Below are 16,510 nucleotides of genomic sequence, written 5' to 3' on the forward strand. Positions count from 1 at the left end.
AATATTCTTCTTGCTATATCAGGGACCTTGTGATTGCTAACCTGGCTACCCTCATCTTTGGGCCTTGTGAATGCTAAACAGCAAACACTGCCTGATGGTAATGACTTGCATTATGGCCTTGGTCCGTCAAAGGCAAAAGATCGATGTTGATGCACATATTATATTGCTCTACTTAGTGTTTTGCCAAACACATTTTAATTTCACAAACTCTCTGGAGTAACAATGGAATCAATAAGGTTTCCTGCTGGCACTGTGATTAAGTTCTCCACCGGCTTGGGATACAACACTCTTTAGGTCAGGGAGCCAATTGTTTTCTACACAGAATTTGGTTCAGGTGCAAAGTCAGTGCTATGGCTACTCGTTATTAAGTTGTTGTATTTCAGCATCTTTTAAAGCAAGTCCTACTTTTTAGCCCTTCGACCTTTTCCAGATTAGACAATGTTCACTTTGTTATTCTGTTCATATCTAACAGAGTGTAAACATTATAGGTTGAGCGTATGTTTTATTAGTGTAATTACACTCACTATTTGAGACTGCATGTCTCCACCTTCAATTAAATTTCTGCCAGTGTATCTGCAAATGTAATAAGTGCAAAGTTTGCTCAAGTAAAAGTGATACTACTCCCCTCTTTGCTTTTTCGTTAATTAACAAAAGATGTGCCTTACGTTCCCTCACATTACCTCAAGGATGTCATGGTCTTTGTTGAATTGAAAAAGCGTGTCTGTAAATTTGCTACCAAGTTGGCTGTCAGCATTGAACATAATGTTAATGTGAAGGGAAACTCAGGAAATTATGCTTAATTCAGTGCTGTGTTGCTATTAACTGTCCATCTATTTGTTCCATTCATTCCTATATTGTGCAGACTACTAACCACACACACACACGCACACGCACACACACACTCTGATAAGACCTTTGTTTTCCAGGCCACATTCTATCACATCAGGCAACGATGAATATGAGACAAGTCATCCATTATAAGAATTTGATTGGTTTTGTAGTGGCAAATATCATGGCACCATTTCATCCCCACACCATGGACATTCACATCCCTACAGCAACAGACACATATCCAGACACAGCGTTGCCCAGCCCATCCTTTTTCATAATTTTCTTGTCAAGCATAGCAGCCAGTGTAACGTGAGAAGGAATGCACCAAGTAAACAGCAGACAGAGTCTAGCTGTATCTCTGCAATGGAGCAATTACCTATCAGTGAGGGAATGCACATTGCTGCATTCCAGAACTCTAGTTCAACAGAATCAAAAGGAATCTTCAAATAAGCTATTAAAATTTGATTACTAGTATTTTTGCAGTCTGGTTTAACCCAGACCATTTTTAGCCTTAATATTAATTCCCACTGTATCCTCAAAGCCTCTTTTATATACATAGATTTTAATGCATTGCCTGATGATATAGATATAATCCTCATGGTCATGACACAGTCATAAGTTTAGAAACTACAGTAGGCTAACTGATGCTGTCTTTTTGGTTGTCTGTGTTTTGTGGGTTCCAGCTGAATGTTTTGAAGCTTGTCATTTTTACTCTTGTCTTTATTAAGGTGAGTGAGAATATAGCTCAAGATGGGGATGGCTGTCATGCAGAAGACTTAAGAGCAGAGCAAGCTGTGTGGCATAGTAAGAATCTGTGGCACAGGGAATCATATGGTTAGAGCATCATTAACACAAGGAACAAAATAAGCTCAAGAATTTGTCTAGCTACGGTGGTGGGTAATGGAAAAATCTGTCAAAGACAGATAGGAAATTCAGCAGGTAGTGCAGAACCAAAAGGAAGTATGGTCAAGGACACACAAGAGACACAAACAGACAAATAACAGGACAAAAAAGGGCTCCTTTGAACTATACTCCTCCCGGTTGATCAGATATTGGAGGGCATAGCCCTGGCAGCACGTAAACAGTATGTTTCTAACTGTATATGCAGACTAAGTAATAGATAGTGGAGGGATTTCCAGCATTGCATAATGTACTGAAAGACAAATGATTTAACTGGGGGTCATGGAAAGACTCGTGAATACAGATGGTTTAGGAAGCTGACGTTTGACATTTGAAGGACTAATGATCTTATTCGTGAAGAGTAAAACTGGCAAATCTAAGGAAGTGCTGCAGCTGTTTCTAGATAGAGGGTCTTGGACACACAGCTACTGATTTCTTTCTCGGTCTGTCTTAGCCTGCCCACTTTCATTAATATAATCCAGCAATATGACAGAGCTTGCATAAGCCATGCATTTAGGTCCTCCTGCGTCTCTCCTGCAGCTGGTTGTCTAGCTTGATAGCCAGCTAAACAACAGTCCAGAGACAGCTCTTTTATCATAATGCATGTAAAATACACACCCAGCAAAGATTCACCATTGTGCTCAAACTCAGCTAGAATCCCAAGCTCTTCAGAATAGTGGGGACTATTAGATATTAAACAGTCTTTTAACAACTTCACAACTGCACATAGCATGATCAAATACTTCCTTCTTAAACTCACAATAGATACAGCATCAGCCCAATTTAAAGGGTACTGGTAAGTGGCATCTGGTCACACAGATGAAACTACTACCTCTGCATTTTCCTAAATCCCCAAAATAAGGTTTAGATGGTGTGGTAGACAATTTTCTAAAGTTGGGTTATGGAGGAGTAGGGGCCTGAATGAAAATCAGCTGTTAGCAATTGTTGCCTCTGTGCCTATAGACTGAACATGAGGCCCTGGAGAAACTGATGAATGAATGGGGAGGGTGCAATGAATGGGAATTACTTCCTGAGAGTCAGACACTGCTGGGCCACTGGGTCCTTGTGGCCAGATTGTTCTGTTAATTGGCTATAACAAGTGGACCCCAATGCAGCACAGTAATTAAAAATAGTTTAAGGAGTTTATAGTAAAACTGAACTCTTTTTGTTGTAAAAGCATGCACATGTATCGTTATAGATACTCCTATTTAAATGTGATAGGAATTGCATACTGTATAACTGATGGTATGAACCTGGGATTACTAATCTAACCATGTATTGCAGAGCAACAGCCCACAAGTCAAGAAGCAAGTATGAAACATACTGTCAGGATTTTAGTCAAAACAGATCAATATGGAAAATGACAAAATGGTGTTGAAGATGAGAAGGATGGAGTTAGAAACCATGTAGCAGTTTTTTATATTACCTTTCCAGTGTGAAACACAGACTGGGAAGCATGGAAGCTCTCTGGTGTTCAGTTTGTGGAGACCACTGTACTGGTAAGGGGAAAAAAAGAATTATTAAATGTAATAGTATGTAGGAGAGAGAAAAGCAATGAATAAACAAGAGGTTATATAGTGGTGCAATTCAAATCAGCCTTGGATTCAATTTGTCGATAGAATGGTAATAGGAAGGCCAGAAAGGAGGCAGAAAATGGCATGTGATTTCCCCTGCTCGCTTGCATCACACCATGCTAATTTGTGTTTCATGCTCTACAAATGCAAGCATGAAAAGAAAACCTTGGTGTGCAATTAGATTTTTTGTTGTTGTTTTAAATACTTTTTTATTTATTTGTTTATTAAGTTACCTTTAAAATATTCAACCAAAGGCTAGTTTTTGTAATAATCACAAGAGCTGTACAGCTGTTAGGTAGTCTTTCACAAAAACTACTTTCAGTCCAAGTGGTGGCTCACGTTTCATTTCCATGATGTCTCCGTAGCCTTGTGGCTCTCTTCAAAGACCACAAAAAGTGTATGAATAAGAAAGGCACAGTGTAAATGGTCCTCCTAATGACTCTCAGCAGGACTACTCGTTGTGTCTTTTATGAGCCAGGAAGAAAGGCGCGCATCATTATACAGTGCCCATCTGAAATCCAGCAGCATGATGCTCAACAAAAAGAATCCCCTCCTGGCAAATCGGGCGTAATGGGACACATTAGCGTATCGTTAGCCTGTTAGCATGCCTGGAGGTCAGACACTTGCTGCCAAATTCCCGCTGCTCTAGAAAAAGAAAAGCTGACTCTAGACGTCTGTTCATTCATTTGTGAACAGATAAAACACTAGCGTTCTTACGAGATACTAAAAACGTTTTCAAGATTCAGTAAGGATAGCAATTAATATGTGAATTCAAACCTAACAACAGGGATATCTTAGCTCATCAGAGAATGATATTCATAGACGGTTTAAGCGCTGATTCTATTGTAGCAGCTGTGCTCAAATGAATGCTAAGAAAATTTCCAGTATGCATTAGGAGTAAATGACCTGTATTTGCATAGCGCTTTACACATCCAGTCATCCACCCATTCACACACACATTTACACACTGGTGATGGCAAGCTACAGTGTAGCCACAGCCACCCTGGGGCGCACTGACAGAGGCGAGGCTGCCGGACACTGGCGCCACCGGGCCCTCTGACCACCACCAGTAGGAAACGGGGGAAGTGTCTTGCCCAAGGACACAATGACCGAGACTGTCCAAGCCGGGGCTCAAACCGGCAACCTTCCGATTACAAGACGAACTCCCAACTCTTGAGCCACGATCGCCCCAATATAGTAAATACAGTACCTTGTCGCTCACTTGAAATACATTCAACATCCTTTTGAGTCTTTGGCAATAATGTTAGGTCATAAAAAAAGGAGGAGAAAAATTTTAGTTTTACCAAGTAATTTGCTTTTTTTCCACTCGATCTCTTCTTAGATTTTGGAGGGCGTATAAGAATATGTGCTTATTTAAAATGGCACTGTTACAAAACACAAGAACATATTAAGATAAGATAAGATAAGATAAGATAAGATAAGATAAGATAACCTTTATTAGTCCCACACTTGGGAAATTTGTTTTGTCACAGCAGGAAGTGGACAGTGCAAAAGTTATGAGGCAAAAATTAGAATACAATAAGAATAAATACAGTACACAACTGTACAGAATAGAATAAAATAAAATACTATATACAGTAGAATAAAATAAAATAAATATACAATAAGATAAAAATAGAATACAAATACAAATACTATATACAACTGAGTAAAAATACAACGATGACAGAAAGGATTATTGCACTTAGTATTAATTAATTATTACAGCTGAATTAATGATAGGAAAATGATTTAAATTTGCAGTTGCTACCAGAGAGTTCACCTACAATACTGTTTCTCCTTGTCATGAGGAGATACATATCCTCATTCTGTTTATAATTGCATTATAAGACAGTTAATAGCCCAATGAACTTAATGTCACTGAGGTAGACTACATGACATCAAGGCAGAGATTAATAGGCAGATTAAAGGAAAGCACAGCTGATGATTAAGATGATTGGGGAGAAAGATGGATGACTATGGTCAGGAAGAGTTTAATAAAGAGAGGGGAAAACACGAGGGCTGTGACTGTGGCTATTCACGTGGTGCCATCTGTTGCCCACTTTACAGTGCCCTCTTGATGGGATTTAAAACCAAAATATATCAAAGATTTGCATCACCTTCAAAACACACCATCACAGGATCAATGTATTCTGCATCACAGGAAAATGAATCTTAGATAGTAAAAAATGACCTTCTAGATCCTGCAGCACTATCAACAGTACGCAGAGGCTTCGATTTTCTAGAAATGATAAGTGACATTTCAATGCATCACTGTGCAATCTAGTTAGGGGCAAAAGGTGGGAGATGGGGGAATTGTAAGGCTAAGAAGTGCAGGGGCTAGTCAGCAAATAATGGGAAAGTCATCTGTGAGAGATGACTATCAATTAACGGCACTTAAAGCACTAATGATCAGCAAAGGGTTCCTAATGAGAATATGTGAAGGTGGGATCACATCTCTGGAAGTCAAGTGCAGTGTTAAGATTCCAGCAGTACGCTGAAAGCCATGGCTACACACAGTCCCACTCATCACACTATCAAGGTCATTAGATGGTGTAATCAACTTAGCTAGCATTGTTTCAGGGAGAGACAAAGTTACTTTGTTTTAAAGCAGCGACAGGAAACCATGCGCCATGGTACAGCAGGTGATTACGCTAATTAGTTCCTTCTGTCAGCTAGAAGGCATGCTAATCAGTGAAATCGCCCTGTGCAGTGTTTGGGTGAAATGAAAACCTGCACACTGTGGGCTATTCCCTGTCACACGGTTGCTTATCCCTGTGTTACAATAGAGAACTAGAGACTGTGAGCTCAGCCAGACTGCTTCAAAATCTAGGCTACAGAGTTAAGAAGTTTCAAATAATTAGCTGAAACAATTACAGTTACATGAAATGTACGGGGAAGACTTTTATTAAGCAGTAATTATTTATTAAAATGCCTGTAAGACAATATGCCGTGTACCACGAAATGAAAAATAAACACCAGTTGTGATTTCTTTTAAGTAATATAACCGTTAGATATTTTCAAGGATGCATTTTCTGCTTTATGCGTATGTTTTAGGCTTTAACAAATTAACTTGCACTTGCTAATACAAAACCGCCTAACAGCAAGCAAATACAAATGCCCCTCAGCTTAGCGGCACCATCACTGCCCATACCCTAGAGTTTTGTTAGCATTGTGTCCAGTTTACATCTATCTGCAGCATCTTATGGTACTCCCCATATCACCTGCTGGGAAATGTGAGGGTAAGCAGCAGGTGTGTCTGGGCCATTTCCAGTGTTGTTGTTAATTTTAGATTTTGAAAGTCCCATTCTGTCCCCCTTCACCTGTGCCTTTGTAATGCATGATGGAGCATCACTATTGTGTCAAAATAGCAATTCTTACCTTTATTTATTTGTTGATTAAATTCTTTTGGGAAGTTAAAGATGCAGGGATGCAAATTAGATGAGTGGGGCGGGCTGGGAATGAAGATTGTGTTGATTTTTTTTTTTTTTTTGGGGGGGGGGGGGGGGTAGTTTTTTTATTTACTAATTTTTATCCTATTCCCATTTTTTCCCATGTGAACATGTGTGCATTGTCCTCACCAAAACCCCACGTCTACAAGACCACTTACCTTCAAAGAGGGCAAAACACACCACAATGAATCCAGAATCTGATTGTTTCTCAAGCAAGAACAGAGAAACAACATGCAGTGAGGACACCCCCACTCCTATCAGGGCCACTAGGGCCTGAACATCAACACACCGAGTGGACTGTAACTTACAGCGAAGACCAAGCTGAAAGTGAACACGTGTGTTGAGCCAGTAACAGGCAAGAGAGGCCAGTGCCCAAGGCCCCAGCAAGACCCAACAAAGGCCAGACAACACATTCTGGTCCCACCCAGGCAGCTCAGACAGCCAGACAAAGGAGCCTACTGCACTCCAGGAGCTGAGGGACAGTGAACCGATCCAAAGCCCCCAGTGGCACAGGCTGACCCAGCTCCACTGGGCGGCCACCCGATCCCCCAAACCCCCCTCTCTATCCCGCAACAGAGCAAAAGGCGCCCATGCTGCCTTGGATGGCTGGACACACAAGCCAGGCACACCTCCCTCTGGGGGCACTGCACAGTTAGCACAGTGCAGGGGGTAAAAACAAAAGAAAGAGAAGGGTAAAGGGTAAACGAGAGATTGTTCAGTGTAACCAGAAATATTTTAATGCACCATGACTGAATGAATGACACTGAGGGAGTTGTACCTTCATGATGCCACAAGTCAATTCACAAATTCAACATTGTTTTCTGTGAAACACACGGCAAGGCTTAGTTTCTAAGTTTGAGGTCCATAGTGGAATAATAGAGCTCACCGTTGTTGCAGACATGAACAAATAGTATTTCAAATGACACATCTGTGAAGTCTGCCTGAAAGGCACATGTGTAGTTGTGGAAGAGTCATTTAAAACTGAAACCTAGCATACTCATGGCTGCAGAAACTATAATTCACATGCAAGTGGTCAGAATGGGAGTTCCAGGGAGTGATTTGAAAATAATGGAAACTGTCTGGACATGTCCAGGAAGGTGGCCTTGAATGGGAGGTTGGCCAAATCTTTTCATTTTTTACGTACCTGTTCTTGTTAATTTTTTAGCTACCACAGACAGCCATTTTGCCATCACCAGGTATGAATGGAGCAGAATACAAATCCAGTATTAATCAGAATACAAAACAGGGTTTTGTTTTGTTTTTTAGTTAAAGAGGAAGAGAAAAGTCAAGCAGCTGCTGTTTGTCTGAATACAGAGACTGCCACTGAGAGAGCACAGATTGGAAAGCAGTAGCAAATACCGATTAAACTGTAGCACACTGCTCTACAATTATTTATTTAATTATTTATTTTACCTTAACTGTTTTTTCAAAGATATTTTTTTTATTATGTCTGTTGTTTTCTGGAAATATTTTAAGTAGACTTTGTTGCATCAGGAACAGGAGACCTACATTAGCTCTAGCTACTAGCTCCTTCACCAACACACTTTGCAAGCCTGTTGCCGATATCATACTGAATGTTAGTTTCTCAGTAATGATTGTGATTATATTTGGGTTTAGGAAACCCATAAATCAAAATTGCATTCAGATATTTACATTATAATAGCTCATTGATGAACATTTGGATTTGTGTTTAATCTTTTAAAACTGAAAATGTATATTTATATATATTTTTTGCGTCAGTGTCCAATGTTACAAACAGTGGGATCACTGCATATCCCTAATAAGACGATTTTTTTAACAGTACTATAGTATGTTAATTATTTATATGACCACATGTATCATTTAAAACTTCATCTTGCAGCTCATAAAGTGAGCAGGTCTAATGCACATAAAAAAACAACAACTCAAGCAAAGGAAAAGCGTGAACTGAGCTCAGCTTCAGAAAGAAAATATTGTTTGGGGTGGAAAGACCATGATACTGCTGACATTGCACACTCTCAAGCACCTCCAGGTATTTTATTATCTCCGTGGCAACCGGTTCACTGATGACCCCCATTACATACCCGGCACAGAGGTCAGGCACACACTGTGTCAAATAAAATGTATTTCCTGACAATCTCAAGAAGCCACATAGAAAGAAAATGGAGATGCAGGTGCAGTTTTACATAGTGTTATTTATAAAGCCTGTCTTTAAATATTATGCACAGTTGTAAAATAGCATGCAGATTTTCTTTTTTTTTAAATCTATTTCTCATTGTTTACCTGAGCAAATAAATAAATGTATATGTAATCAGACAACAAAGGGTATGGTAGTACTGGTTTTGTTAAATTAATTAAAAAAATGACAAAAGCAATGTGGGGTGTATAGTTATATTTTAGAAACCAACCCAATTTATGTGTAGTTGAGGTGAAAAATATTTAGTTTTATGTTTATAACCAATATACCAATATATCACTGTATTTATATTAATGGCAAGACTGTAGTACAGAGAACTGTATATTTGTTCTTGTAAGTCTAGCAGGCCAAACACTGCAACACATTCTGTCATCTCTCAGAGTTGATAGAACATGCTTTGTTTGCAACAGTCAACATGAACAACCTCTACAGAGTGTAGGGTTGGCACACAACCATAAGGAATGCACATGGAGTCAAGTTTGATAGGTGGACATTTGGTTCACCTCACATAGTGACATTAAAAGTATGTTTCATGGATGGAACTATGGTAGAGTACATGCTTTATACACACAGTTGCTCTGAAGCACACAGTTCACAAAACCTGAAGTTATGACCTATGATGCACAGTCATAACTCAATTACTTTGCAGTTAATGGAGTATTGAAAGAAGCAATATACATATATATACGTAATAAACCTGTACAATGAGCCATCTTGACAGGTTACATAAAAATTTAAAGGGTAAACAACACAACAGGAACAAACCACAACCTAAATGTAACCAACTAACTGCAGAATATGAGCCTTGTGATCATGTGATATTTTTGTTTTCTGTTTTATTTATTTAACAGGGACAGTGCAGTTTAACATAGTCCAAGTACAAAACATGAAACTGATGTAATGCACAGAAGTTTATAGCTATTGCTAATTTTCAACCACTGTCCCTTGTTGGGCTTAGAATCACAATACATACATACATACTTACAATAAAACACACATTTTCATAAAACCAAAATACATCATAAATACAACTACAATTAATAGACAATAAATTTAAAACAACAACAACACCAAAAAATCTGTAATTAATACATATTAGTGGGTGCAAATGTTCTTCAGTGTGGAACAACTTTTTACTTGTGGTGGTACAAACACCATTGGTGACACACAATGTGACACTCCTGAGTCCTAAGTACTTTGTAGTGTTGTGTCAGAAGCTTTCTAATAGTCAACTTTTCTAGGCTGCTGTTTTTTTTCCTGAATTTAGAGATAAAGTGTTTTTCCAGATTCTCCAACTGCAGCCTTTGTCAAGTTCATGATTGACTTTATTGTTGTTATATCCAAAACTGTCTTCTTCTGTGGATCGGACACCTTAAGTGCAGTGGCCAGCTCGGTTTCGCAGTCATTAAAGTGCAATATCTTCTATCCAAGTACACGATTCAAGGCACTGAAATGCACTCTCTGTAGCTCAGTTTTGTCACTTCCCCTTGATCTGATTGTTTCTTCAGCTATATACGTGGTGTGTTTTGCTTTGGTTTTATAGGAACAGTGGTTTATGTGCCAGTGGTACTTTCTGTGTCCCAGAGTGTCAGTCCATTTAAAAGATCCATTGCTTCTTCTTGTTCTAGCTGCATAGTCAAATAGCAGGAGAAGCACCAGTGACAAGGTTGGTGTGACAAAAAAATAGAGTCATGAGGGAAATAAAAATGAAAAGACTATTTCACTGTAATACATACCTTGTGAAGCAACTTTGCTCTGATATCTCTCCTAAATTTGCTCTGATCTCTGATTTGCATCTTGAGGCTTGTGTAAGTTGTGTTTTGACAGATCAGCTTGACAGTTTGACACAGCTGGAGGACACGGGATAAGAAAAGCCCACCGCTTCCTCCAATCAAAAAATACTTCTAATATAGGCATCTGGTTGGGAACTAGTGACTCTATGACAAAAATATAATTAGAAGTGCTGTTTTTTTTCTTTACTGTGATAGGGTGAAAACATGAATAACCTCTTTTTGTTCCAAAGAGACATGAGGGGATGCTTCTCAAGGTTGATTTGCATAAGCCCATCCACTCCCAAATCATCGGGGCAAGTGTCAGACTCCACTAGCTGCTTAAACCTGAGAGCATCCGTGTCCTGAGTGCTATCATTACGTTCATCACCGCAGCCAGTCAGGATCAGGTGCAGTGGTAACTAGACTTATATTTGCCAAATCATTAGCTTGAGTTCCTACTATGACTGATTGCACATATTGCTGCTGTTCCAAACCATATTCTGATGGCTACTATTGGCCAACTTGCACTTCAGTAGCAAGTTAGCATCGATTCATTTGAAAACCAGTCCCATTCACCTAACAACCTCTGTTACCCATCATGTAACAGAGGCTAACTGGCTTGCCATTAAGTGACGATTGTTGTTTTTTTCAATTCGCTAGGCTATACAGGGTTTGTGATCATAGACTGTACATGGTTGTCAGAAAAGAACTGCTAAATTGAAGTTGTTTATCTTTTATTTTGCATTCCCCTGTTAGCCCCTTTATTAACAATTTGTATGATTTCAGTTCAATTTAATAATAACATTTCTCAATGTTATTTTCCAAGAGTGGCGATCGTGGCTCAGGAGTTGGGAATTCGCCTTGTAATCGGAAGGTTGCCGGTTTGAGCCCCGGCTTAGACAGTCTCTGTCGTTGTGTCCTTGGGCAAGACACTTCACCCGTTGCCTACTGGTGGGCCCGGTGGCGCCAGTGTCCGGCAGCCTCGCCTCTGTCAGTGCGCCCCAGGGTGGCTGTAGCTACAATTTAGCTTGCCATCACCAGTGTGTGAATGGGTGGATGACTGGTTGTGTAAAGCGCTTTGGGGTCCTTAGGGACTAGAAAAGCGCTATACAAATACAGGCCATTTACCATTTACCAAAGTAATTGGAGTATGTCTGTGAAGGTTTTCAGTCAATAATCTAGTAATTGGAGATTTTATCATCTACAGCACATAATATTAAATTCAATTTATTATTAAGTTGCTATATCCACAAATGCATATTAGAGAAAAAGGAGTGTATGTGAAAATATCGATGAAATGTTGCAAGATTCCATTTTTTAAAATGTATTAATTGTTTTGTAAAGGTCTTACTTATTCCAGCAAAACAATGCCAAAGTACATTTTGCACATAAGTATAACTAAACAGACACGTCTGCCTTTTAGGCCTTTCAGCCACTGGAAAGATTTTAAACATTATGAAAACAAAAAAATATATGACAGACGAGTCACCAAAATGCAGCCGAAAATCCAGAAACAAACAAACAGAAACATTTTTAATTTCTTCCTCAAGGAAGAATTTAAAAATGTTTAAAACTGCAGCATATGGGTTCCACAGTTTCTACACCCTTAAAAAGTGCATAAATGAAGAGGTGATGCAATGTCTTGGTAAACTTTCCCACGTTCCAGCTTTTTGGAAAAAAAAGCTTGCATCAAATCAACATGACCATATTTGTGTACTTCTCAAAAACAACGCAGAAAGCTGTATAACCCTAGCCATTCCTCAGTACAGGGGTAAATTAAATAATTTACACGGCATCCTCTATTTCTCTTTTCTTTTCTTTTTTTTTTGAAAACATGAAGTAGAAAGGCTTATCTAAGTACTGGCATCACTTAAAGGAGTTTGTTAACAAGACCACTACTGTTAACAAGTGTAACCACCTCTGACAAAAATAGAAAGTGAGATTTTTGTGCATGGCAGAAACTGTAATTTTTCAACTGTGAATATCATTTTAATGGAGGTATTATTCACCCCATTTCCCTTGGCAGAGTAAAAGTGTGACTGAGTATGTCTGTGTCATTTGGCCATGTGGGTGTTTTGGAATAGAGTGTGAGCTTTCACATATCTTGCAGGTTATTTTTTCCAATCACTCAACTGTGTTAAGGAAATGGGGAAAACATATGCTGTACATCAGCTATTATAGATTTTTTTCACATTAAATTATTTTAAAAATGCCCTCTATAGTTGACAATGGATGGCGTCTCTCTTGAACTGCAAAATAAAGTCATGCCTGCCTGTGTACTTAATACTAAAAAAACAAACAAACCCCAAAACAAAACAGTTTTCTGTGGAGTTCATTTAATATATTTTTTTCCACTACTGTTAGTTTCCTACCTGTGACTATTTTAACAAAAGACAAAGCATATCAAATTCTTCTATGCTTTTGGATTAAAGTCACACTGCATTGAACTGAGGTAAATGATTGATAATTCAACAAACAGTATACTGGCAGAAAGGAAAAAAGACTCTGGCTCTTGCACTATAAAAACTAACACTTTATCTCCCCAGAAGCACTACGCATATTAGCCCTCAGTTAAAATAACCACTGTATATGGAGCGGCTAACCTATAGCGTCACAAATTATCACTGGTGTGCTCAAATGTTTGTCTCTTAGCTAATCAATTGCCCGTCTGCTAAACCTTTAGTGCTCATGAGAGCAGTTTATATTCTATGAAGTACACTTGAGGATAAGTACTGACAGTGTAAACTTAACTTTTTCAATTTTTAACTGACTAATGTTTTTTAGAGCAAAGATATAGCAACTTTAAATCCAACTGTTGTTTTTCATTGTTGTTCATTAGTGAAGTCAACATTTAGTTGCTTTACAGAAGCTTTAAATGACTAACAGGGCTCCAGAGGTACCATACATGTACAGCAAACTGAGTCCTGGCGCCTACTTGATGATCTCAGGAGAAGTCTCTAGCACCTTCCCACACCTGCCAGGGAGAGGCCTTCCTGTGGTTGCCTCTCCTCTTCCTCCTCCCACTAGCAGCAGGGCAGGCGGTAATTAATTTCCACATTTTAACTGGGAGGCAAAACGCTAGCATCCTGGGACTGAGGCGCACGCCACCAGCCTACATTCAGGATTCATGGGATTAGGATAATTAGCCCCCGGAAGAGTGGGCAGACAGATGGAGAGAGAAGATGGTGGCACCTCGTGGCCGGGGAGGCTGATCCCCCCCAGTTTTTTCTTCTGTCTTATGGAAGCAAAGAAGCTGTAAACAATAGTTTTTGAACTTAGTAAAATCTAAACACAAACAGATTGCTAAATACTTTTGCCACAAAGCATTTTTTTTTCTCCCCGAGAACATATGGTTTCAGAAAGATTTCAATCTAAATTCCTCTGCTGTGGGAAACTGCTGACTAGTTGCAAACATGCAAAGGAGGCAGTGAATCTGTGCATGTCTGTATGTGGGAACAAATGTAAGGAATCCCTGTTATCTTTCAAAATGGTGCCTGCTAATGTGCGTGATGGTTGGGCAGGGTGTTTTGACAGCATCTCTGCTCTCTGCTCTGCTGGTCTCCAGGATCTCTCTGTCTCTTAATGAAAAAAGAGAGTGGACTTGTTGCAAGTCACTGGTGCAGAAAACAGATTAACTCAGCTGGGTTGTATAACAAAAGCATCACCTCAAGTGGTGGACATGAGCAGACACAGTATAAGAAGGGTGGATAACAGGAGTGAAGTTGATGCAATGTACAGCATTGTAGTATATGACCCTAATAGACATAGACATAAACTGTGTTTGGAAAATGTGGAGGCTGTGCTATATTTGAACTCTTAATATTGGGTATTGTTTTCAAATGACGAGACTACCTGCATAATGCTGCATAATGGCTTATTTTTCTTGGTCACACTCCTCTTTTAGTCAATCCAGATGTCTTTAGGCAGCATAACAGGTTATGTCATGGTCACGGTTTATATACGCATAGGTAAATATTGCTGGGTTTAGCCCATTTATCAGAGTTAGTCAGCACTAAAAGTGTTTGGATTTTTTGGGATCAGTTCAACCTACAGGCGATTCTGACGGTTCATGTAACATGGCTTAATGTCACAGAGGAAATAAATGTGTGACAACTGAAAAGGAGTTAATAGCACCTCTCGACATTACGGCAGAAATGAAGCAGGAAGAAAATCTGTCAAACAACCTAGAGTTATGGCTGTCACAGACGATGAGCTCAACAGCACAGTCTGAAAAATACATTGGGCACTAGAGCTTTATATGGAGGATAGGACTGATAAAATGTACTGTAGATAAGTGATAAGTTTGAATATTTTTGATATAAATATCTTTTTTCCATTCATTACATGTACTGGGCCAACCCCCTTCTGAAATGAGGCGTTTTTAGTCCCATTGCCACAGGTGTAAAAAAATCAAGCACCGAGCCATGTAGTCTGTCTTTACAAATGTTGGTGAAAGAACGAGTCAAAGTTGTCAGTTGACTCACTAACTGCAGACTTCCAAACCTTATCTGGCATTAACATCAGCACAAAAACTGTGCTCCAGGAGCTTCATTACATAGGTTTCTGAGCAGGTCCTGTAGGTTTGAGGTATAAGATATAGAATAGCATACAAGGGATAACATTATACACATACAGTACAGCATACACAGGCTTTGTCTTTGCCTCCACATTCTCCCCTAGTGTACTGTAGCAGCATCACTGGCAATACTAATGTTACATGGCTCCCAATATGTGTATGTCCTAATGAGTTCTACCACTGGCTGACAGCTTTGGTCATATCTTTTCTTTCTGACTGTGTTTCTGTGCTTTGCGCTCCCCCTCCCTATTAAAAGCACTGGGAAAAAAATAAGTGACAGTTAGCTCCAGAGACTCCAGCGCAGTGGTGCAGCATGTCTGTAGCTGGCATCTGACAGACCACAATAGGGGGCCTGCGGTTGTGAATAGGCTGGAGTAGCAGGGGGTGTGGTGGGCTGGCAGTGAAGGAGGGGAGCCAGCAGTACAGTGAAGCCTTTTGACAGGTAGACAGCAGGTGTGAGTAAAAAAGATATACTTGTACCTGTGCAGAATGGGCTGTATCACTCCAAGTGTTTCTGCCATCACTTTTTTTTTTCCTTTTCGGTTGGCTGTTTTTAAAACTGTGGCATTCAGTTGGCAGCTGCTACTCTCTTTGTTCGTTTCATGTAAAGCAATAAATCTCTCCTTTCTTCCTATTTTAGTTATGTGCTTTGTAGATTTCAAGTTGCACTTTTAAAATGTCAGAGAAAGGGTTTGTTTTTTAACAGTAATTACAGTGACCTGGTGCAATAACTCCTCAGTCTTTCAACTTTCAACAACTTTTTTTTGTGTGTGTGTGGAAAAAGCAGTGAATAAAAAAGCTGCCTTTGAGGTCACTTCATTGAAGTGTTACTCTTTCCACTCTGTAGACTGTTATAATTAGAGAGCACTCTATAGTTAACAGCATCACATGAATTAGTTCCTGCCACATCTGAATCCCAATCAAACTGACCTTCACTTTTACATGAACTCATACGTAAAAGCAGCCACCTCTGTGTACGGTCACAATAGTGTTTGTAAGTTGATCTTAAACTGATATTATTTATTTTATAAACAGTAGCTCAATGGTTTAGGTCTTTAGTCATATATTTAATTTTGACAGACAATAAATATATTATCCTTTCATTTGTTGAATTTGTTGATTTGTTGAATTCTTTTGTTGCGGAGGAATGTTTATAAAAGCAAATCAATTCTGTTGTGTGTATCAAATGTCATACTGTAATTCACAAGAGACAACAAAGCTAGATGTGG

The 16,510-nt window shown here is 39.2% G+C and overlaps 1 protein-coding gene across 2 annotated transcripts in view; it reads left to right on the forward strand.

The window, feature by feature from the left end:
• Positions 1-16,510, forward strand: part of grik3 (glutamate ionotropic receptor kainate type subunit 3) — a 96,881-nt gene that overhangs the window by 19,922 nt on the left and 60,449 nt on the right. The window lies entirely within an intron of this gene.

The sequence above is a fragment of the Rhamphochromis sp. 'chilingali' genome, assembly GCF_963969265.1.
Source record: "Rhamphochromis sp. 'chilingali' genome assembly, chromosome: 11".
Taxonomy (NCBI): Eukaryota; Metazoa; Chordata; class Actinopteri; order Cichliformes; family Cichlidae; genus Rhamphochromis; species Rhamphochromis sp. 'chilingali'.